Raw genomic sequence first — 25,839 nt, 5'->3', positions numbered from 1 at the left:
TAATTCCCCCATTTTTATTTTTTCAATAGTTAGCTTTAAAAATCTATTTGCACATTGTATAATACCTTGTCCTTGAGGGTTATATGGAATGCCTGTAATACTGGTAATTTGTAATGAATTACAAAATGTTGCAAAAGCAACACTAGTGTAAGTGGGCCCATTATCTGTTTTAATAATTTGGGGAAGGTTCATGAAAGCAAAACAGTGTAATAAATGAGTGATAACATGTTTAGTAGCTTCTCAGGTCTGTGCTGTAGCACAGAGGAAACCAGAATAAGTATCAATAGTGACATGAACAAACTGTAATTTCCCAAAAGACGGGATATGAGTAACATCCATTTGCCATAAATGACTAGGTAATAATCCACGAGGATTAACACCATAATGTGGAACAGGAAGGTGAGGTAAGCATTGTGGGCATTGCTTAACAATTTGTCGGGTGGCTTCATGAGTAAGGGAAAATTGTTTGCGTAATGTAGCCGCCGACTGATGGTGTAAAGCATGCGATTGTTGTGCTGCTTGTGAAGCAGTTTGATCATAACTTACCATAATATGAGGGTGTCCAGGACATGGACCATGAGTATCAACAGTATGAAGATAATGAATGCAATACCTTAGCCATTCTTGACAGCATGACGAACGGGAAAGGAGGAGGACAGTAAATTGGGATATGTCCTGCTTTAGGGAAAAGAGATTGAGGAGGAAGAGTAACTTTAACTTTATTTTGGGGAGGAAAATGCACAGGATAAAGATCACGTTTAGATCGAGTTAAAACATCTGCCGTTGCATTCATTTTAGACAATGGACCAGACAAGTTAGAATAAGCACGGATATGCAGAGCTGCAACAGGACCATCGTGGGAACGAATAAGCTGTTGAAGCAAACGAAAAGAGGATGATAATTCAGGGTCATTAGTATATCCTCTGGTCGCAGTCTCCAGAAGAAATAATAAGCTAATAAGATATTTACTATCAGAAAACAAATTAAAAGATATAGAAGGCAAATGTTTAGAAGCCATAATGACAGCATACAGTTCAACACGTTGAGCTGAAGTCAAGGGAGTTTGTTTAATGAGTTTTGTTCCGTCGTCAATGATTACAGTAGCCACTCCTGAAGAAGAACCGTCTGTAAAAACCAAAGGTACATGAGGAATAGGCTGTTGCCTAATTATAGAAGGAAAGATATAAGAGTTAAGTTTGCTGAATTGGATCAATTTATCAGCAGGCTAATGGCATTCCAAGGTACCTGAAAATCCTGCAAGAACAAGACCCCATTCATTACTATGTTGAAAAAGCCAATTCTGTTGACTAACTGAATAAGGGATAATAAGTTGAGAAGGTTCTATACCTATAAGTTGTAAGCATCTAGTTCTACCTTGCATTATTAACTTAATAATAAGTTCATAATAAGGGTTAATAACTTTAGAGGATGTAGTTTTCATATGAATCCATTCAATAATTCCGACAGTTTGCCATAAGATGGCAGTAGGCACATGAGGTGTTGGACAAACAACTAAAGACATGGGCAGGTGAGTATGTATTCGAGTTAACTGTGCAGAGCTGATAGCTCTATTAACTATTTGGGAAGCTTGAAATCCTCTGGAGTCATAGAGCGTGAAGTAGAAGGATCTGAGTCACCTTTAAGAATATCAAATAAAGGCTCTAACTGAGCAGCAGTAAGTTCTAAGGAAGGCCTTAGCCAATTAATATCTCCAAGTAATTTTTGAAAATCATTTAATGTTTTTAAATTATCAACTCGAATTTGCAGTTTTTGAGGCCTAATGGTAGAGTTATCAATATATTTTCCCAAATAGAAAAATGGAGATTGTCTTTGAATTTTTTCTGAGGCAATGACCAAGCCAAATGATTGTAAGGATTGTTGTAAAAATTGAGAAGCAGTCTCTAATCAAGAAATATTATCAGTGGCTCAAAGTATATCATCCATATAATGTATGAATATAACGTTGGAAACCTTTTTCTCACAGGAGTTAAGGCCTGAGCCACATATATTTGGCATATGTAGGACTATTTGCCATGCCCTGAGGCAATACTTTCCATTGAAATCTCCTCATGGGTTCCTTAAAATTTAAGGAAGGCAAGCTAAAAGCAAAATGTTTTCTATCTTCAGGAAACAAAGGAATAGTGAAAAAACAATCTTTAAATCTATAACTAAAAGATGATAATTGTGTGGTATGGCTGTTGGAGAGGGTAGGCCTAGTTGAAGAGCTCCCATTATTAGCATAGTTTTATTAACAGCTCTTAGACCCTGTAATAACCTATATTTTCCAGACTTTTTCTTGATAATAAAAATAGGAGTATTCCAAGGACTACTGGAAATTTCTAAATGCCCTAATTGTTCCAGTACTAATTGTTCTGCAGCTTCTAATTTCTCCTTTGTGAGGGGCCATTGGTCCACCCATACAGGGTCATCACTCAGCCAAGTAATTGGATCAGCAGTGAGTGGAGGAGAATCCAAGGCCCCTAAGAAAAACCCAAACCTTGTCTATCACTTTTTATTTTCACATCAATAGGATAGACAGTTCCTTTTTGATTTGTTCCCAGCCCTTGAGAATTTGGACTATAAAGTAATACTCCCATTTCTTTTAATATATCTTGGCCCAAGAGGTTTAAAGGCAGCCCAGGCAAAACATAAGGCTGGAAGTATCCTGAATGGCCCTCACTATCTTGCCATAATAATAACTGACTACTTTGCATAGGAGAAGAACGCTGTCCTATTCCTTGAAGTTCTGTAATAATAGGACTAACGGGCCAATGTTTAGGCCAGTACATCTGCGTCATAACAGAGACATCAGCTCCAGTGTCTAACAAACCTGAAAAAACCTTTCCATTCATGGTTCATTTCATTTCTGGACGTTCTTTCCCTATCTTCTGAATCCAGTAGGCAGCACTAGATGATCCAAAAGCCTTTGTTTCTCTCTTTTGATGTTGTAAAATTTGTCCACGAGGTACAAAGGGCAAAAGTAGCAATTGTGCAATTTTATCACCAGGAGAAATCGTTATTATATTTTTAATAGTTTGTGCCATGATTTTTATTTCTCCTTCGTAGTCAGAGTCTATGAGTCCTGGCATAATAGTTAAACCCTTCATGGCGACACTACTTCTTCCCAATAATAGTCCAATCAAACCCTTGGGTAAAGGTCCATAGATGCCCATAGAGAGGGCCTGAGGACCCATTTCAGGAGCTAATACATATCTGGCGGAGGTACTGAGGTCCAGTCCTGTGCTTCCTGCTGTTGCTCTGGAGAGCGAAGATATTGTATGTTTTTGTTTTTGGTTAATGTCTGATTGATAGTTTGAGGAGGATACACAGACGTTGCCCCTATTATTTGTTGGGGCCGGGGAAGGCCCCGGGAGGTGTTTCCCGACAGTGGTGTCCCATCCCTGTGGGCCACTGAGTGACAATCTCGTGCCCAACATTTTCCCCTATTGCATTTAGGGCATAAACCAGGGATTTTCTGACCATCTGGAGGTTTTTGAGTAGGGAAGGAAGGAGCAGGGTTACAATGAAAAGATCCACATTCTCCAGCAAAATGACCTGCCTTTCCGCATTGAAAACTAGTCTTTGTTCTCTTTTGATTGTTTTTAAACCTCACTTTAGTTAATGCTGCAGCCATAGCAGCACCCTGTATATAAGCAGGCCCAATGTCTGCACAAAGGCGAATATAATCCTCCAGTGTTCCCCGTTTTCTCCAAGGTCGAATCGCAGCCTGACATGCATTATTAGCGTTTTCAAAAGCAAGTTGCTTCACTACAATTGTACCAGTGAGTCCATCCACAATGAGTCTCCCCACCGCCTGTAACAATCTATCTACAAAATCAGCATATGGTTCATCAGGTCCCTGTCTCATTTTTGAAAGATCCTCAGTTTTGTGTGTAGAAGGTAATTTCCTCCAGCCTTGTAATGCCAAATGATTTATTTGAGGATAAGCAACAAAGGTATAAGTTAATTGATCTTGTAAAGAAATATATGGTCCTTCCCCAATCAGCATATGATAATCCACTGGAATATCATGGGTAGCATTCTTTTCTGCTTCTTCAGCAGCCCGTTCATAAAAATCAAACTTCCATATTAAATAATCTCCACCATTTAAACAAGCTCGTGCAATAGACTTCCAATCAGCGGGGGAAAGAGCTTCTCCTGCAATAGTGTCAACCATAGCAGTAGTAAAAGGAGCAGTGGGCCCATATTGAGCACAAGCAGATTTCAAATCTTTCAAAACTTTAAAAGGAAGAGCCTGATGCTCCCTAATAGCCTGTTGAGGATTATTAGGATCAGGTCTTTCTGTGACAGGACAACAGAAAATAGGATCTTCTCCTCATTTTATTGCTGCTTATACAGCACGTTGCAAGAGACTGAGCATTTTTACAGATGTAGATTTTTGAGGAAGACAGTCCTTACTAATGTGCAGCTTTTTCACTGACTTATCTATCATAGCCATTAGAAGATCATCCTCAGGATGATTCTCTCTTTTATGTTTTTTTTCTCTCTCTTTTATGTTTAAAAGCCTCATCGGTTAAGTCAAAATGTTCCTCTTCATCTGAAATATTTAAATTAATTAGCTCTTTCGGTTTAGGAAGTGGCGACACAGTAGCTGATAATACAGTCTTGTCTTCTGTCAGAGGCTTATGTTTTTCTGACTTTACATTCAAATCAACACTATCATGAGAAGAACCTAAACATATTTTTATCAGATTCCACAAACTAAATGTAACAACAGCAGTATGAGTAGGCCCTCGAGACTCATAATAATTTTTTAAATCTTCTCCAACTTTCGGCCAGATTTCTATGTCACAGAGTCGCCATCAGGAAACCAGGGAGATACATCATGGATATGCTGCAAAAATTCAGTCAACTCTGAGGTAGAAACTTTATTACCCCGAGCTATAAGCATCGAAAGTAAAACCTGAGCAAATAATTCACGCTCCTTTGAGCCTTTTTGCCCCATCTTATTTTACTTCTGACTGTTGCCTTATGCCTCTATTAGTTTCACTTTTACTCGTGGCCACACATATTTTGCATAAGGGTTCTCTTACCTGCACTTTCTTTTCCTTTTAATTGACTTCACGCTTCAGGTCCCTGTTCAGGCGCCACTTGCCATGGACCAGCCTCAGAAAGAGGATTTCACCGCCCAGGGTCAGAAGGGACGGGGTAAGGAACTGAAGTAGCACCAACGAATGGGGTCAGAAGGACCAAGACAACTGATGGTTGCAAGGTAAGTTTCATTATGCTACAGGTGCAGATTATATAGACTAGAAAAGGGAAGGTTGCCAGACGGTGGTTTACATTATCTAATGACTGTCTCGGCTCAAGGTTAACTTCCCTGGGAGAAAACCCATAAACCCAGAATCATCCAAAATAACCTGCATGTGCAGCGGGGAGACAGCTTTGCTTGTCTCATTCTACTTTCTTTCTCATTTCTGGGCCCTGGTGATTTATCTCCCATGGATTGGAACAAGGAGGGGAACAAGTAGGGACAGTCCCTTCGAGCAGCAGCGGCATGCCTGGCATGTCCGAAGGTGCTCTCAAGGCTGACTGCTTCCCACACATATGTTGGCTTCTTTAAGCCTCAAGCCCTCGATCCTTTGTTGAAATACAGTAATTTCATTCCTATGGTTTTCAATACCAAAAATTCAACCTCCAGGAGGGTTAAAGCCTAATTTGTACTCCAAACCAAGTAGCAGTGCAGTTCGCTACTACTGAGGCTGAATCCATAAAGACTTCAAGACCACGACCAGAAGACAAGTTATTATATATAATACCCTAGAAGGCCTGAAACATAATTATCATATACATAGCTGGTCCTTCAGAGCTTTTTACCTATAACATGTTTTTTGATGAAAGTTATTTAATGTACTGGAGATAACTGTGAATTACTGATCAAATATTTGAATACTTATACTTACCTGGAATTTCATTTCTGCTGAAAGAAAAAGGAAGAACAGGACTCACCTAAAAAAAAACAAACTTTAGAAATGAAAGTAAACATCTTATCACACACTATCACTTTTGGAAGCAACATAGAGGGGCAGTCAACAGTAAAACACTGGTGAAATAGGACAAAACTCTAGGCCAAAAATCCATTATTTTTATCATCAGTGACAGTACCACAACTGTGCCCTTCATAATTAATAAGCACTCCTAAGAATCTTCATTTGGCACCCGATGATGTGTTTAAGAGAAACACTCTGGGAGGTTTTGAATCAGACTTGGTTTTTTGTTAGCCAAGTTACAGGAGAATTTTTACAGTGGGGGGAAGGGAAGAAGGAAACGGACCAGAAAAAGAATTGAAGCCATCATCTACAAACCAAAAAAGCACTGAGAGTTCCAAACGTTATGTCAGACACTAAAATGACTGATATAGGCTCAAGCAGTTTATAAAACCTATAAAAAGACTACACCAGCAAAGTCCCCATTTATCTGTAGAGTTCAGAAACTAAAACAAGGAATAGTTCAGCTTAATATCTTATCTCAAGAGAATCATATACACTTCACATGAATAAAAATACCTGAAACCAAACATTTTTAAAAGCTCCCATACCCAAAATAGAAAGAAAAAAATTAATTCAGAAGACTCAATCAATCCATGATAATCACAAAACGGCTGGGCAATCTCCATCTCCCTTCCACACTAACCATCCATCCCCTGGAAGACCAAGGGAGATCAGACCTTCCAGACTTACCTTCCAGACCTTCCAGACACCTGGCTGCGGCAAAATTCGATGGAATCTCCTTGTGGAACAGCAGTTTCCCATCTCTTGTGTCTCTCCCTGTCATGATCATGCAGGAAGCAAGTCTGGCTGTGCTATTTCTTATCATTGTGTGTCACCCATCTGCAACATGATACTGAAAAAGTAGTTCCCTTTCCCCCAGAAGGTTGAGGCTCAGCTACAGGGGTAATTCTCCTGGGCACACAGTCATTATTTAGGCCGACTCAGTGACTTCAACAGGCTTAATCATGTGATCAGGTTTGTTGCCAGCTGCATAATGCTCCCACATCTGTAGATAGAGCCGCTCTAGTTCCATTGTGTATTGTTTGGTGTTGAACAGAGGGCTAGATGTTCTCTGCTTCCAGACTTTGCCACGAATTTTCTTCAGGTATTCTACATCAGTTCCCAGTTTCACAGCTATCTCTTCATATTCTCGTCTATTTTTAACAATCAGCTCAAGACAGCCTAAACAAGTGAGCTGGGAAGCTGCAACTCGGGAAGCAAGAGTCTCTCCTGGCATAGTCACCATGGGGGTCCCTGCCCAAAGGACGTCCATCCCTGTGGTGTGTCCATTACAGAGTGGAGTGTCCAAGCACACATCAGCCAGCTGGCCTCTCCGAACATGTTCCTCTTTAGGAGCAACAGGGGAAAAAATGATACGGTTCGGGGGAAGGCCCATATTTTGTGCGTACTGTTGAATATTAGCTTCTCCTGCTGCTGGAAAACACAACAGCCACAGTACACTATTGGGAACACGCTTCAGAATATTTGCCCACATCTGCAAAGTAGATGGGTCAATTTTGTATAACTGATTAAAGTTACAGTACACAATGGCATCTTCCGGTAACCCGTACTGAGAACGTGTGGTTACAATAATGGTATGGGGAACCTCCTCTCCAGTGGCAGCCTTATTGTTGATCAGGGTAGTTGCCAGTCCATTGCTTATACTGAATCCATTAATTGTAATCTGAATTTGTCCTCTGTTAATCTTATTTCAATAACCGCTTCTGCAACAGTATTCATAGGAATGACAGGCATATTAAGAGTTGTATTACTGCTGTCTGCGTTGTCTTCTCCATCAGGACATTTCATCTTGACTATTTGCACATCTGATAGACTATCAAGAAATGCTTGGAGGTCGATGCCATGCAGCACAATCCGATTGTCATAAATGTGCCCATTGGACTTAAAATCGATGACGGCTTTTTTCTTCAGCTGAGGGAACATATTAGCATGATCACCAATAAAGAAAGTATGGGGCATATAAGCCAGTTTCTCAGAATACTGCTCAGCAACTTCAGCAGGTGAAGTTTCCTGATCAGTGATGATATAATCCATGAAAAGCACGCCACTAGTCCCAGGGTACCCCAGCCACATTGCCTGAATAGGAGCTGGCCTGAGAGCAAAGAGTTCATTTCAAGCACCCCTGGTATAACCATTCATATTTACAAGGATGTGTATACCATCTTGATGGATGCAATCAGCTGCTTTCCCATTGCATGGAATCTGAGAAAGATCAATGAAATGATTGGCTTCTGCCATCACCTTCGCTCGGAAGTTTGTGCCATCGTGTGGGCTCAGGGCATAACAGAGTATCTCAAATTTATCAGGATTGTGCATGCCTGGAATAGACTGCATAAGATGAGAAGTAGGATGATTCCCAAAGTCAGAACTCACGTATCCTACACGCAGTCGACCATCACTGAGCTTCAAGTCTTTTGGATGTTCATACGGTGGTTTATGAAGGACACTTATATTAGCCAAGCAGAGGTTCCCATGCCTCTCAGCAATAGCCTTCCTGAAGCCATGAGAAAGAGGATAGAGCATACTATGATGAGGCTGCACAGAAGGCAACCTATTCTTCTACAACTGGTCAGCCACAATGCTGACCAACTTCTTCATTCGCTCATCATAGTCTGTCCAATCACAGACAACCTGCAGGCAATGAGCCAAATTACAATAAGCGTCAGAAAAATCAGGTTGAAGCTTCAGAACAGTGCGATAAGAAGCAATTGCTTCTGGAATATTCCCTGAATCGTGGTGAATGGAAGCCAGATTGCTGTGGGCATCCGCAAATGCAGGGCTGATCTGAACGGCACGAGTATAACACTGCAAGGCTCCCTGAACATCCTGCATCTCCCGTAGGGTGTTTCCCATATCACAGTAGGCATCAGCAAAGGTAGGACTGATTCGAATAGCCTCCTTATAATGCATCAGAGTTTCCTGAAGTTTTCCCTGCTGCTTCAATACACTTGCTAAATTTGAATGGGCATCAGCAAAGTCTGGGCAGAGTTCTAATGCTTTACGATACAAGCGAACTGCCTCTTCACTGTTTCCCTGTTCTCCTTTGATATTGGCTAGGTTATTCAGAGAGTCTGCATGGGTGGGACACAGCCGGAGAGCTGTATGATAACAATCTTCTGCTTCAGCAACACTGCCCTTCTCTTTGAGAGCGTTTCCTAGGTTGCAGTAAGCATCAGGGAAATGTGGTTGCAATTCAATAGCTCGCCTGTAGGTGTCTATTGCCAGATCCATCAGGCCTTGCTCATAGTATACACAAGCCAGGTTGCCATGTACCACTGCATGATTTGGACTCAAGCTTAGGGCACGAAGGTAAGCTGCCACAGCTCTGTCCAAAATCCGTGCCTCTTTGAAGACAGTTCCTAAATTGATATAAGCATCCAGAAAACTGGGGTCAAGGGTGACAGCCTTTTCAAAGTGATGAATTGCAAGCCAAATCTCCCCTTGCGCATTGAAAACACAGCCAAGATTACTCCAAGCTACTGCAAAGTTCGGTTGTGTCTCAATTGTTTTCAAATAACATGCCTTGGCTTCTTCCAAGCCACCCAGGGCTTCGAGCAGGTTCCCAAGGTCACTGCGAACACAGTACAAATCAGGATTTTACTGAAGAGCAGAGACATAAGCTTGTACTGCCCCTTCCATGTCGCCTGCTGCTACCAATGCGGCTGCCAGGTTAATATAACCATCGATGAAATCTGGTTTGTGACGCAATGCATGCTGGTAATGCTCAGTTGCTTCCTGAAACTGCCCTCTTTCCTTGTACACATTCCCCAAATTCGAATAGGCTTCTGCCAGAAGAGGGTTCTGTTTAATTGCCAGAGTACTAAAGTGGGCAGATCTGTTCAGCCTTCGACACTGGAAGTGTATAGATGAAAGTAATAAAAGTACACCAGTATTGCCTGGCTCTTGTCTCCAGAGCTGCATGCAGTGTCCCTCAGCTGTCTCAAAATCTCCTGCCTGATATTCTCGATGTGCCAACTCAGCTAACCCTTGGAAGGAAAGCATACGTTTCGTCGGTTCTGTGCTGTCGGCCACATTGCCCACGTAAGACGCCATCTGGAGCTTCTGGAGAGAGTGAAAAAAAGGGGGTAATTGAGTCCCGCTGCCGCCACTACTGGCAAGAATGTTTCTAGAGGTAGCAAACACGAGCGCAGCAGCCGTACCACTGCTTTGGCAGGATTAAGCAGCGGCAACAGTTACAGGCACCGAACCTTAGGAACTCTGGTTGGCCATCTACCTCTCATGCTCTTGAAATCTTAATTCTTTTTTTTTTTTTTTTTTTAGTTTCTGCTTTATAACAAAGTGAATCAGTCATACATATACATCTGTTCCCACATCCCTTCCCTCATGCATCTCCCTCCCTCCCACCCTCCCCATCCCACCCCTCCAGGCGGTCACAAAGCACCGAGCTGATCTCCCTGTGCTCTGCGGCTGCTTCCCACTATCTATCTACCTTACGTTTGGTAGTGTATATATGTCCATGCCTCTTTTTCGCTTTGTCACAGCTTACCCTTCCCCCTCCCCATATCCTCAAGTACATTCTCAAGTAGGTCTGTGTCTTTATTCCCGTTTTGCCCCTAGGTTCTTCATGACATTTTTTTTTTAATTCCGTATATATGTGTTAGCATACGGTATTTGTCTTTCTCTTTCTGACTAACTTCACTCTGTATGACAGACTCTAGGTCTATCCACCTCATTACAAATAGCTCAGTTTCGTTTCTTTTTATGGCTGAGTAATATTCCATTGTATATACGTGCCACATCTTCTTTATCCATTCATCCGATGATGGACACTTAGGTTGTTTCCAGCTCCGGGCTATTGTGAATAGAGCTGCAATGAACATTTTGGTACAGGTCTCTTTTTGAATTATGGTTTTCTCAGGGTATATGCCTAGTAGTGGGATTGCTGGGTCATATGGTAGTTCTATTTTTAGTTTTTTAAGGAACCTCCATACTGTTCTCCATAGTGGCTGTACCAATTCACATTCCCACCAGCAGTGCAAGAGTGTTCCCTTTTTTCCACACCCTCTCCAGCATTTATTGTTTCTAGATTTCTTGATGATGGCCATTCTGACTGGTGTGAGATGATATCTCATTGTAGTTTTGATTTGCATTTCTCTAGTGATTAATGATGTTGAGCATTCTTTCATGTGTTTGTTGGCAGTCTGTATATCTACTTTGGAGAAATGCCTATTTAAGTCTTCTGCCCATTTTTGGATTGGGTTGTTTGCTTTTTTGATGTTGAGCTGCATGAGCTGTTTATAAATTTTGGAGATTAATCCTTTGTCAGTTGCTTCATTTGCAAATAATTTCTCCCATTCTGAGGGTTGTCTTTTGGTCTTGTTTATGGTTTCCTTTGCTGTGCAAAAGCTTTGAAGTTTCATGAGGTCCCATTTGTTTGTCTTTGTTTTAATTTCCACTTCTCTAGAAGGTGGGTCCAAAAGGATCTTGCTGTGATTTATGTCATAGAGTGTTCTACCTATGTTTTCCTCTAAGAGTTTGATAGTTTCTGGCCTTACATTTAAGTCTTTAATCCATTTTGAGCTTATTTTTGTGTATGGTGCTAGGGAATGATCTAATCTCATACTTTTACATGTCCCTGTCCAGTTTTCCCAGCACCACTTATTGAAGAGGCTGTCCTTTCTCCACTGTACATTCCTGCCTCCTTTATCAAAGATAAGTTGGCCATATATGCGTGGGTTTATCTCTGGGCTTTCTATCCTGATCCACTGATCTGTCTTTCTGTTTTTATGCCAGTACCAGACTGTCTTAATTACTGTAGCTTTGTAGTATAGTCTGAAGTCAGGGAGCCTGATTCCTCCAGCTCCGTTTTTCGTTCTCAAGATTGCTTTGGCTATTCGGGGCCTTTTGTTTTTCCAAACAAATTTTGAAATTTTTTGTTCTAGTTCTGTGAAAAATGCCAGTGGTAGTTTGATAGGGATTGCATTGAATCTGTAGATTGCTTTGGGTAGTAGAGTCATTTTCACAATATTGATTCTTCCAATCCAGGAGCATGGTATATCTCTCCATCTATTTGTATCATCTTTAATTTCTTTCATCAGTGTCTTATAATTTTCTGCATACAGGTCTTTTGTCTCCTTAGGTAGGTTTATTCCTAGATATTTTATTCTTTTTGTTGCAATGGTAAATGGGAGTGTTTTCTTGATTTCATTTTCAGATTTTTCATCATTAGTGTACAGGAATGCCAGAGATTTCTGTACATTAATTTTGTATCCTGCTACTTTACCAGGTTCATTGATTAGCTCTAGTAGTTTTTCGGTAGCATCTTTAGGATTCTCTATGTATAGTATCATGTCATCTGCAAACAGTGACAGCTTTACTTCTTCTTTTCCAATTTGGATTCCTTTTATTTCCTTTTCTTCTCTGATTGCTGTGGCTAAAACTTCCAAAACTAGGTTGAATTAGAGTGGTGAGAGTGGGCAGCCTTGTCTTGTTCCTGATCTTAGTGGAAATGGTTTCAGTTTTTCACCACTGAGGACAATGTTGGCTGTGGGTTTGTCCTATATGGCCTTTATTATGTTGAGGAAAGTTCCCTCTATGCCTACTTTCTGCAGGGTTTTTATCATAAATGGATGTTGAATTTTGTCGAAAGCTTTCTCTGCATTTATTGAGATGATCATATGGTTTTTCTCCTTCAACTTGTTAATATGGTGTATCACATTGATTGATTTCCGTATATTGAAGAATCCTTGCATTCCTGGAATAAACCCCACTTGATCATGGTGTATGATCCTTTTAATGTGCTGTTGGATTCTGTTTGCTAGTATTTTGTTGAGGATTTTTGCATGTATGTTCATCAGTGATATTGGCCTGTAGTTTTCTTTCTTTGTGACATCCTTGCCTGGTTTTGGTATCAAGGTGATGTCGGCCTTGTAGAATGAGTTTGGGAGTGTTCCTCCCTCTGCTATATTTTGGAAGAGTTTGAGAAGGATAGGTGTTAGTTCTTCTCTAAATGTTTGATAGAATTCACCTGTGAAGCCATCTGGTCCTGGGCTTTTGTTTGTTGGAAGATTTTTAATCACAGTTTCAATTTCAGTGCTTGTGATTCGTCTATTCATATTTTCTATTTCTTCCTGAGTCAGTCTTGGCAGGTTGTGCATTTCTAAGAATTTGTCCATTTCTTCCAGGTTGTCCATTTTATTGGCATAGAGTTACTTGTAGTAATCTCTCATGATCTTTTGTATTTCTGCAGTGTCAGTTGTTACTTCTCCTTTTTCATTTCTAATTCTATTGATTTGAGTCTTCTCCCTTCTTTTCTTGATGAGTCTGGCTAATGGTTTGTCAATTTTGTTTATCTTCTCAAAGAACCAGCTTTTAGTTTGGTTGATCTTTGCTATCGTTTCCTTCATTTCTTTTTCATTTATTTCTGATCTGATCTTTATGATTTCTTTCCTTCTGCTAGCTTTGGGGGTTTTTTGTTCTTCTTTCTCTAATTGCTTTAGGTGCAGGGTCAGGTTGTTTACTCGAAATGCTTCCTGTTTCTTAAGGTGGGATTGTATTGCTATAAACTTCCCCCTTAGAACTGCTTTTGCTGCGTCCCATAGGTTTTGGGTCGTCGTGTCTCCATTGTCATTTGTTTCTAGGTATTTTTTAATTTCCTCTTTGATTTCTTCAGTGATCACTTCGTTATTGAGTAGTGTATTGTTTAGCCTCCATGTGTTTGTATTTTTTACAGATCTTTTCCTGTAATTGATGTCTAGTCTCATAGCATTGTGGTCGGAAAAGATACTTGATACAATTTCAATTTTCTTAAATTTACCGAGGCTTGATTTGTGACCCAAGATATGATCTATCCTGGAGAATGTTCCATAAGCACTTGAGAAAAATGTGTATTCTGTTGTTTTTGGATGGAATGTCCTATAAATATCAATTAAGTCCATCTCATTTAATGTATCATTTAAAGCTTGTGTTTCCTTATTTATTTTCATTTTGGAAGACCTGTCCGTTGGTGAAAGTGGGGTGTTAAAGTCCTCTACTATGATTGTGTTACTGTCGATTTCTCCTTTTATGGCTGTTAGTATTTGCCTTATGTATTGAGGTGCTCCTATGTTGGGTGCATAAATATTTACAATTGTTATATCTTCTTCTTGGATTGATCCCTTTATCGTTATGTAGTGTCCATCTTTGTCTCTTCTAATAGTCTTTATTTTAAAGTCTATTTTGTCTGATATAAGAATTGCTACTCCAGCTTTCTTTTGATTTCCATTTGCATGGAATATCTTTTTTCCATCCCCTTACTTTCAGTCTGTATGTGTCTCTAGGTCTGAAGTGGGTCTCTTGTAGACAGCATATATATGGGTCTTGTTTTTGTATCCATTCAGCCACTCTGTGTCTTTTGGTGGCAGCATTTAGTCCATTTACATTTAAGGTAATTATTGATATGTATGTTCCTATTCCCATTTCCTTAATTGCTTTGGGTTTGTTATTGTAGGTATATTCCTTCTGTTGTGTTTCTTGCCTAGAGAAGTTCCTTTAGCATTTGTTGTAAAGCTGGTTTGTTGGTGCTGAACTCTCTCAGCTTTTGCTTGTCTGTAAAGGTTTTAATTTCTCCATCAAATCTGAATGAGATCCTTGCCGGGTAGAGTAATCTTGGTTGCAGGTTCCTCTCCTTCATCACTTTAATTATGTCCTGCCACTCCCTTCTGGCTTGTAGAGTTTCTGCTGAGAGATCAGCTGTTAACCTGATGGGGATTCCCTTGTGTGTTATTTGTTGTTTTTCCCTTGCTGCTTTTAATATGATTTGTGTTTAATTTTTGACAGTTTGATTAATATGTGTCTTGGTGTATTTCTCCTTGGATTTATTCTGTATGGGACTCTCTGTGCCTCCTGGACTTGATTAACTATTTCTTTTCCCATATTGGGGAAGTTTTCAACTATAATCTCTTCAAATATTTTCTCAGTCCCTTTCTTTTTCTCTTCTTCTGCTGGAACCCCTATAATTTGAATGTTGGTGCGTTTAATGTTGTCCCAGAGGTCTCTGAGACTGTCCTCTGTTCTTTTCATTCTTTTTTCTTTATTTTGCTCTGCATCAGTTATTTCCACTATTTTATCTTCCACCTCACTTATCCGTTCTTCTGCCTCAGTGATTCTGCTATTGATCCCATCTAGAGTATTTTTCATTTCATTTATTGTGTTTTTAATCGATGCTTGATTCATCTTTAGTTCTTCTAGGTCCTTGTTAACTGTTTCTTGCATTTTGTCTATTCTATTTCCAAGATTATGGATCTTGGAAATAGAATCTTGCATCAGCTTTACTATCATTATTCTGAATTCTTTTTCAGGTAGACTGCCTATTACCTCTTCATTTGTTAGGTCTGGTAGGTGTTTATCTTGCTCCTTCACCTGCTGTTTTTCTGTCTTCTCATTTTGCTTATGTTACTGTGTTTGGGGTCTCCTTTTTGCAGGCTGCAGATTCGTAGTTCCCGTTGTTTTTGGTGTCTGACCCCAGTGGCTAAGGTTGTTTCAGTAGGTTGTGTAGGCTTCCTGGTGGGGGGGACTAATGCCTGTACTCTGGTGGTTGTGGCTCGATCTTGTCTTTCTGGTGGACAGGTCCACGTCTGGTGGTGCGTTTTGGGGTGCCTATGGCCTTATTATGTTTTTAGGTAGCCTCTCTGCTAATGGGTGGGGTTGTGTTCCTGCCTTGCTAGTTGCTTGGCATAGGGTGACCCGCACTGTAGTTTGCTGGTCGTTGACTGAAGCTGGGTGCTGGTGTTGGGATGGAGATCTCTGGGAGATTTTTGCTACTTGATATTATGTGGAGCTGGGAGGTCTCTTGTGGACCCGTGTCCTGAAGTTGGCTCTCCCACTTCAGAGGCACAGCGCTGGCTCCTGGCTGCAGCACCAAGAGCCTCTCATCCACCCGGCTCAGAATAACAGGGAGAAAAAGTAGAAAGAAAGAATTAGTAGAAGAAAGAAAGAGAGAGGGAAAGAAAGGAAGAAGGGAAGAAAGGAAGGAAGGAAGGAAGGAAGAAAGAAAGAAAGGAGGGAGGGAGGGAGGAAGGATGGAAAGAAAGAAGGAAAGAAAGGAGGGAGGGAGGGAGGAAGGAAAGGAAGAAAGACAGGAGGGAGGGAGGGAGGAAGGAAAGAAAAAGAAAGTGGAAAGAAGAAGGGTGGGAGGGAGGGAGGGAGGAAAGAAAAAGAAAGAAGGAAAGGAGGAGCGGAAGGAGGGAGGGAGGAAGGGAAGGTAGGAAAAAAAGAAAGAGCAGGTAAAGTAAAATAGAATAAAGTATGAAATATAGTAGCGTTATTAAAATTAGAAAGTAATTATTGAAAAAAAAAACAAAAAAACGGACCGATAGAACCCTGGGACATATGGTGGAAGCAAAGCTATACAGAGAGAATCTTACACAGAAGAATACACATACACATTCACAAAAAGAGAGCAGGGGGAAAAATCAAAAATCTTGCTCTCCAAGTCCACCTCCTCAATTTGGGATAATTCGTTGTAAAAAGAGGAAAAGGGTGAGAAGTCTGAAATCTTGCTCTCTAAGTCCACCTCCTTAATTTGGAATAATTCGTTGTAAAAAGAGGAAAAGGGGGGAAAGTCTTAAATCTTGTCCTCAAAGTCCACTTCCTCAATTTGGGATGATTCGCTGTCCATTCATGCACTCCACAGACGCAGGGCCCATCAAATGGACCGTGGAGCTTTAATCCGCTGCCTCCGAGGCTGCACAGAGAAATTTCCCTGCCTCTGCTCTCACAGCTCCCGGGTCTCAGCGTTGGACCTGGCCCCGCCTCTGCGTGGAGGTCGCCGGAGGGCGTCCGTTCTTCGCTCAGACAGGACGGGTTTAAAGGAGCCGCTGATTCGGGGGCTCTGGCTCACTCAGGCAGAGGTGAGGGAGGGGCGCGCAGTGTGGGGCGGGCCTGCGGCGGCAGAGGCCGGCGTGACGTTGCAGCAGCCCGTGGCGCTCCGTGCGCTTTCCCGGGAAAGCCGTCCCCGGGTCTCGGGACCCCGGCAGTGGCGGGGTGCACAGGCCCCCTGGAAGGCGGGGCGGACAGTGACCCGCGCTCTCACACAGGCCCCGCGGCGGCGGCGGCGGGCCGCGGCGGCGGGCGGCGGGCGGCGGCGGCGGCGGCCGACGCCTGTGTCCGAGGTCCGCGCCTTACCCGCGGCTCGCGCCTGACTCCGGCGCTTCCCCAAGCAGCCCTCTTAATGCCCTCTCCTCGCGCACCAGGAAACAAAAGGGAAAAAAGTCTCTTGCCTCTTCAGCAGCTCCAGACCCTTTCCCCGGACTCCCTCCGGGCTAGCCGTGGTGCACTAACCCCTTCAGGCTCTCTTCCTGCCGCCAGACCCAGTCCTCTCCCTGCGCTCCGACTCGAAATCTTAATTCTTAACCCTGCCCTCTTCCACCATTTTTCTCCTAATCAGGGAATAAAAATTACCTATCCATTTGCCTTAGAAGAAATCAAAAGTCAGTAGTCCAAACACTTTTTAAAATATTGTTTTCTGTCCAGTTGGAAATGAAATACATGATTGACTTTTCTTCATCATTCATATAGTCAACGTGGAAAACATTAGGGCCATGAATTTCAATACAGTAAGATGAGAAAATTTTAAATTGGCCTTCCCAAACCACTAATAAGTAACCGATGTTGTATATAATGCTAAAATCTTAGAGACTGAGTTTGATATTTTAAAAGTTCTGAAAACATTAGCTAATTTCTCCTCATCAAATTTCTCATGACTCAAACCTGAGTATTACTTTTTAAAAGATAAATTTATTTATTTTTATTTATTTATTTTTATTTTGGCTGCATTGGGTCTTCAGTGCTGCGTGCAGGCTTTCTCTAGTTGCGGCGAGCGGGGGCTACTCTTTGTTGTGGTGCCGGGGCTTCTCATCACAGTAGCTTCTATTGTTGTTCCACAACTCTATGGGTTCCTTTTTAGGTCCTACGAAGAACCCTAGAAATTAGTTCATGTAATTATATGTTTTTGCAAAATTGCCAAAAGTGAGATATTTTAACTTCCATCAGGTAAGACCAGCGTCTATTTCTTTGCCAATTTTTCTTCTATCATAGTCCGCTATGTTGGATCATATTGGATTGGTCACAGGCTTTTTTGAAATCCGGCTAAGGAGATGTTTTAAGTGAGGCTATTATGTGATTTTCAGACAGCACCATATGTAATTGACTATATAATATCCCATTACAGGAATAACTTCCAGTACTCTTACTGACTACTCTACTGACTTAACTAGCACAAGACACAGAAGCGTAAGGACAAAAACCACCTTACAATATAGCCATGTCTTGCACTTCACAGCTCTCAAAGCATGTGCATTTGAAGAAGAAAAAAAGAACTGAAAAGTATAAAACCAGAAGTTATTCTGCGGAAAATTATTTCAATCATCAGGCATGTGAAAGATAAGTCAAAGATTCAGGTTTCTTCAATGCTTAGTCAAAACGGAAATTTCCTTCTGTCAAGAATATACTCCAGGGCTTCCCTGGTGGTGCAGTGGTTGAGAGTCTGCCTGCCAATGCAGGGGACACGGGTTCGTGCCCTGGTCCAGGAAGATCCCAAATGCCACATAGTGGCTAGGCCCGTGAGCCATGGCCACTGATCCTGCATGTCCGGAGCCTGTGCCCCGCAACGGGGAGAGGCCACAACAGTGAGAGGCCAGCATACTGCAAAAAAAAAAAAAAAAAAAAAAAACACCAATATACTCCAGGGGCTTCCCGGATGGCACAGTGGTTAGGAAGCCACCTGCCAATGCAGGGGACACGGGTTTGAGCCCTGGTCCGGGAAGATCCCACATGCCACGGAGCAACTAAGACCGTGTGCCACAACTATGGAGCCTGCTCTCTAGAGCCCGTGAGCCACAACTACTAAGACTGTGAGCCACAACTACTGAAGCTTGCGTGCCTAGAGCCCGTGCTCTGCAACAAGAGAAGCCACCGCAATAAGAAGCCTGCACACCACAACAAAGAGTATCCCCCCGTCGCTGCAACTAGAGAAAGACTGCGCACAGCAACGAAGACACAACACAGTCAAAAATAAATAAATAAATAAATAAATAAAAGAATATACCCCATCAATAATGTGTGTAATGGAATGGTGTGAATGAGTATTTTATCAGAATTCCTGTAATGCACAATCCTATAGCAGTACTGAAATCAGTAATGCATTTATAATAGTAAATATTTATGAGGAAGTAATCCATAGAGGTTTTCTCAAAGTTAACAATGAAAATTGATGTGACATTATCAATAATAAATTGTGACGCTGAAATAAACTTTTCTAAACTATTAATAACTAAAAGCAAACTCTAATCAACCATGTTAAAAGAAATCTATGTCTATAAACTACAAAGTTTATTCCTTAAAATTTTATTTCTAAAACACATAAACTGTCATATGAGGAGGCAGTTAAAGAATATATAGCTACAAGAGTTGGGAAAAAGTCTTATAGAGACACATCTGGCAGTAGTTAATTTTCAAATGTCATTTTTCTAGATTTTGTGACACCTATAGTATTGATATTTGAAAGCATTTAAAAAATTGTAATTTGAAGATTTGCTATTTCCAGGTAGAGTAAAATATTTTGAAGCAAAACAACATTTCCACTGAGAAAAATTAAAAAAACCAAATAAAATAGTCAGCATTCAATCAAAAAGTTCTAGACATACCAAGAGATAGAATCATATGACTAAAATTCTAAGAAAGGAACAGATAATACAACAATATTTATATAAGATATTGTGTATCTTTATCAGGAAAAGTCTTTATCAAGAAAAGACTTTAAAATCATCAGAATTAATATTATATTTTATTTATTTGTATATTTTATTTATATATTTATATAAAGGACTTAAAGATAAAGCCCTAGTTAAGGCAGTGACAAAAGCAGTAGCAGTGGGAGTGAAAAGAAATGGTTATATTCAAGGATATTTTGTCAGTAAAAGTCCAAGATCAAATGTCTGACTGCATACATGGGATGGATAGACGGAGTGGGAAAAATCAAAGTTAACTATAGAGGTTCTAGTGAAGATGGGGTTGCCATCACCCAACCCAAGGGGTTGCGATCATCCCCAAGGTCTAGGAGACTCAAGGGAAGGTTGTGGTCGAGGAAAAGTTAATTGCTGGGAAAATAAGACTCCCAGTCTCTCCATCTCCTTATACTAGTTTTTTTTTTAACATCTTTATTGGAGTATAATTGCTTTACAATGGTGTGTTAGTTTCTGCTTTATAACAAAGTAAATCAGTTATACATATACATATGTCCCCATATCTCTTCCCTCTTGCATCTCCCTCCCTTCCACCCTCCCTATCTCACCCCTCTAGGTGGTCACAAAGCACCCAGCTGATCTCCCTGTGCTCTGCGGCTGCTTCCCACTAGCTATCTATTCCTTATACCAGTTTTGTTTTTCTGCTCATATACGTAGCAGCATTTCATTCAAGGGGAAAGTCATTGATCTGACTGGTCAAATTAAAAACCATAGTTCAAGGCACATTTACAGTGGTTAGTTCCTCCACAATTTAGAAAGTAACGTTCACAATTTCCCTCTTCCTACACCGCAGAACACATTGGCCATTCCTCCAAAGTCTCCACTCCATAGAGTGGACCAGAGATGACGTTAGCCCAGAACTGAGAGCTTGGCATGAGATGGTGTCAACCCCACCTAGAGCTCTGGCATAAGTTATGACCCAACCCAGTTCTACAGAGAGCTCTGCATGGAATCTTGTCTCAGCCATAATAATGTGATTCTGTTTTTCATTTGGTTGTCTTCTTTGCTTAACTTTCCCTGGCCACTCTGACAAACAAAATTTCAGGCAATCCTGGGCCACTCACTAACTTTATTCCATCTAATGTTATCCAGATTCCCAAGAAAATTACTAACAATAAAGGGGGAAATTTGGAACATGGTGAGTTTTAGGTGCCTGAAATATACAGGTAACTGAATCCAGTTAAGTAGCAAATTATTTGGATCTCAAATATGCCAGTAGAAGAGCAGACTAAGCTCAATTTAATGTACTCTTACTGGAGACACATGTAAATTCTGGGTCAATTTTGAAAAAGTTAAAAGCACATAGCTGAGATTAAAAGAAAGAAAGGAACACCTGCATGTTTCAGAAAGTAACAGAGAAATTAAATCCAGAGAAATAAGAGCAGACTGATGTCTATGGGTTCCGTTCCTTAGTATAGGCCTTATGTAAATAGGGGCTGGAGCTAGAAATCTAACATTACCTTGAGGCCAGGAATTTAGACCCAGGATGGAACAATATTGAGAAGTTAGTACAGATATCCGACAGAAATTTCATGAGGAACTGCTTAGTCCATTAAGAGGGCCAAGGGAGGTGGTGAGGAAGATTGGTATCTCTTGAAAACCTTCAGGTACAGAAAACATCAACACCTCTGAAAAGTAGGCCTTCCCAGAGTTGTGATGGCCAGGTTGTCACTAACCTGTAAGGCCCTGTAGGAATCAGAAAATGCAAGGAGAGTAATTCAAAGAAAAACAGATGCAGGATGGGTGTGGCAATAAATCCTAGGACCCTATCAGAAACAAAATTAAAACCACTCTAGAGGGAAATTTTAACAAACCAGGGCAGAGAGTATCCTAACCAGAATAGAATAATAATTCTGAGGAAGTTACTTTACTTATTTAAGTAATATTCAATGCATTTCCATGGCCAGGCCCTTTTGAAGAATTCTAAAACCTATACAAACAATTCATTGACATCTTATATATCCCACCATCCAGAGCAAAATTCACTTAAGAACTGTACTGGTGGAAATCGGGCAGCACTATGGAGAAAATAAAATGTGTTTACCATCAAAAAACATGAAGGTAAGAAAGCTAATGTCTAATTTTTTTAATTATCCTGTGGTTTCTTGAAATCTTTTGAAACCCAAAATAGAGACACCCAGGAGGAAATGAAGATTTAAATATTTAGAGATTTATCAACTCATCTATAAAAGCTTTATTAATCTCTTCTTTTAATAACATTCCTGAGAGGTATAAATGTGTCCAGTGATAGGGTTGAATAAGCCTGAGAGAATTTCAATTGTTTACTATTCTTGGTCAGCTCTTAAGACCTTTCAGGAGCATCTTGATTTTCATGGCCTCATCCAACAAAAGCAGGATATTTTACAGAAAGTCCTGGGCCACTTTTTGGCTTGCTTTTGTGTTTATGTTTTTGGTTTTTTCACATCGGGCGGTACATTAGGCTACCTATTGCATACTCCCTCATTCATTCATGCATTCATTCCAACAATATTTACTGAGTTGAGACATTTAATTAACACTCAATAAATGATGTTTAGATGAATGAATGCGCTTTCTATCAAAGTAAGTGTAAGTACTGAGAAAAATTACAGAATGTATGGTCCCAGCCCCACAAAAGCTTATAACTGTGTTGAGGATATAAAAGATGCTGATGAAATAACTAATATATCATATTGGACAGTTTCTAAGTTCAAAAATGAGTTTTTATAAATAATCAGAGCCTAAGGAGGACAAAGAAGGGACAGTTCATTATGGGTTGAATCCATCAATAAATGTACATTTCAGATGAGATTTGAGATTGACCTCAAAGAAGAGGACTTAGATATATGAACAGAGAACAAAAAAGGCATGGTGATAGCATGTGCATAGATAGAGTGGCCAATATTTATGTTCTTCATTAAAGATAGTTAGAGATAACCCAAATGTAACTGTTTCCATGGGTCCATTCTCAGTATCCAAAGAAAACGGCAAATCCTATCTTAGTAAAACTAATGAAAAACACAGTCTTTCACAAAGAGATTGTGAAGGAAAGGGGGAGAGAAAGGCTTGCATCCCACACCACACAACAAAACTTATTGAATTATTTGTTTAATTTTCTCCCTCTGAAAATTTCCTCTCCCCCTCTCTGTACGTCTCTCTTCTCCCACATCTGGCCACACTCTACCAGCCATCTTTCCAGATCTTTCCAGAACTCTCCATCCTAGTTTCATTAGGCCACAATTTAAACATCTCACAGGTCTCCAGGATGCATCCACATCACTTCTTCCACAAAGACAAACAAAGGACACTTCTCAGGATCACGTTTCTTTGAAGGAAGAGGTCATGAGGGTGATTATAAATAATATAAGGTGGAGAGCAGTGACTTAAAATACCATTTTTCAGCTTAGAATGTGAATACAGGGAACTTTGGGAAACTAGAAAATCTAGAAAGGATTCACTGATAATTATTTATGTTCAATGAATAAAATAAGATGTAATAATACGGCTAAACTCGGACAGATTCACTTTTTCAAAAGTTGCTTTCACACACCTTCACTATTGGGATGTTTGATAAACACACCTTTCCTTCTTTACTTTCTTCTTTCTTTGCAGATACTGGCACCAAACTTTCAAACAATAAGAACCTTCCCATAAGTCCCTTGCCAGGCAAGAATAAGGTATAACAATCCAAACAAATTTTTGAAGAAGATAACTGGTTGAAAGCACAGGAAAAGAGCTGGGTTTCTCTTATTCAACAGTCACATAATGAGTAATGTGCGAATTGGTTTAAAAAGTCTCTCTGCATGAGGGGCTAAGGTTAAGATTAGAACTTCTGAGGCCAGAAGAGCAAAACGACTACAACAATCCACATATTTTCAAGAGCTGCCCTTTGGATGTGAGGGATTGATTTTTCCCACTATTTTTTCAGCAACCCAACTGGTGTCTTTATTAAACGACATAAGAGAATACAGTGTGGCCAAGAAGGCTTAGATTTCCTTAGCCCTAAGACAGATATTCTCCAGTGACTGTCCACCCACATGAAAAAGAGAGATTTACAAGAGGAAACTGGATACAACTGAGTGTACTTTAATTTTACCTGAATTATTTATTTTGTTTACAATTCTCCGCTGAAGTGCCTACACTAATATATTTTTAAGAACATTTCCTTAAGTTGAAATATTCATTCAGTATATTCATTTACTATAATTTAGAAAAGCCAAATGATTTAGGCAAATTCATTTCTATATTGCCACAGCAGTGTATTGTGAACTAAATGACACCTGGCAGTTCTTTACTCAGATACTAACTCAATTAGAAGGCAGAACAAGGACACCTACCAATTCAGGGAGGGAAAGGTCACTTAGCCTCTGTAGCTGTCTTAGGTCTCTTATCATCACAGTAACAAATTGAAGACTAAAGACCATATGATCATCTCAATAGATGAAGAAAAAGCTTTTGAAAAAAATTCAATATCCATTCATGGTAAAAACTCTCCAGAAAGTGGGCATAGAGGGAACATACCTCAACATAATAAAGGCCATATATGACAAGCTCATAGCTAACATACTCAATGGTGAAAAGCTGATAGCATTTCCCCTAAGATCAGGAACAAGACAAGGATGCCCACTCTCACCACTTTTATTGAAGGTAGTTTTGGAAGTCCTAGCCACAGCAATCAGACAAGAAAAGTAAAAAAATAAAAGGACTCCAAAATGGAAAGGAAAAAATAAAACTGTCACTGTTGGCAGATGGCAGGATACATAGAAAATCTGAAAGACACTATCAAAAAATTATTAGAGCTCAAAAATGAACTTGGTAAATTTGCAGCATACAAAATTTATATATAGAAATCTATTGTATTTCTATACACTAACAGTGAACTATCAGAAAGAGAAATTAAGGAAACAATCCCATTTACAATCACGTAAAAAAGAATAAAATACATAAGAATAAATCTGCCTAAGGAGGTAAAAGACCTGTACCCAGGGAACTATACGACACTGATACAAGAAATTAAAGATGACACAAACAGCTGGAAAGATATACCATGGTCACGGATTGGAAGAATTAATATTGTTAAAATGACCATCATACCCAAGGAAATCTACGGATTCAATGCAGTCTGTATCAACATATCAAGGGCATTTTCCACAGACCTAGAACAAATAATTTTAAACTTTGTATGGAAACACAAAAGATCCTGAATAGTTAAAACAGTCTTGAGAAAGAAGAACACAACTGGAGGAATCATGCTCCCTGGCTTCAGACTGTGCTACAAACCTACAGTAATCAAAAGAGTATGGTACTGGCACAAAAACATCGATCACTGGAACAGAATAGAGAGCCCAGAAAGAAACCCATGCACTTATGGTCAATGAATCTATGACAAAGGAGGCAAGAATATGCAATGGAGAAATGTCTGGGCTTCCTTAGGGATGGTTTCATCAATTAATTTGTTTTCTTAAATGGACCATACTTTTCCATGTCTTTGTATACCTTGTGATTTTTTTGGTTGAAAATTTGTCTTTCAAATATTATAATGTGGTATCTATGGAAATCAGATTCTCCCACTTTCCCAGGGTTTCCTGGGCTTTTGATTGTTGAAGGCTGTAGTAGTCTGTTTAGGGACCTTTCCAAACTATTTTTGCAATGACTGTTTTCCTTATCGTATGTACGCACTGAAGTCTCTGTTCCTTTAGTTCATGTTTAGCTAATGTTTTGACAGAGATTTCCTTGAATTCCTGCACCTAAAACAAACAAAAATAAATATACACAAGCACATCCACATGCACACTCAAAACCACACACCTCTGCCCATTGTGCAGATTGCTGGATCACTCCTTCAACATTTAGCTGACCTGCATTGAGTTCAGGGCTCAGCTCATGGTCAAAGCTTAGAGACTCCTCTGGTGTTTTCAGAACATGCATCTTATCTTGAGTATGCATGTGGCTTTCTTAGTTTCTCCAGACACATGTGTACTTTTTGTAGGTTCTAATTTCCCAAAGAATCTCCCCCAACTTTGGCTCCTGCATCTTCTGTGGTCTACTGTATTTCAATGCACAGTCTTCTGCCCCAGCCATCTGTG

General features: G+C 40.2%; 1 long non-coding RNA gene across 1 annotated transcript in view; it reads right to left on the bottom strand.

The window, feature by feature from the left end:
- Positions 1–9,976: 9,976 nt before the first annotated feature.
- Positions 9,977–25,839, bottom strand: part of LOC308611366 — a 104,684-nt gene continuing 88,821 nt past the window's right edge. Inside the window, exon 5 of the long non-coding RNA XR_014014882.1 lies at positions 9,977–10,094. This is a non-coding gene — a long non-coding RNA (uncharacterized lncRNA). The remainder of the gene's footprint in view (positions 10,095–25,839) is intronic.

This window comes from Mesoplodon bidens (genome assembly GCF_964165515.1).
Source record: "Mesoplodon bidens genome assembly, contig: HAP1_SCAFFOLD_72, whole genome shotgun sequence".
NCBI classification, from domain to species: Eukaryota; Metazoa; Chordata; class Mammalia; order Artiodactyla; family Ziphiidae; genus Mesoplodon; species Mesoplodon bidens.
This window is presented reverse-complemented; position numbering and strand designations above follow the sequence as displayed.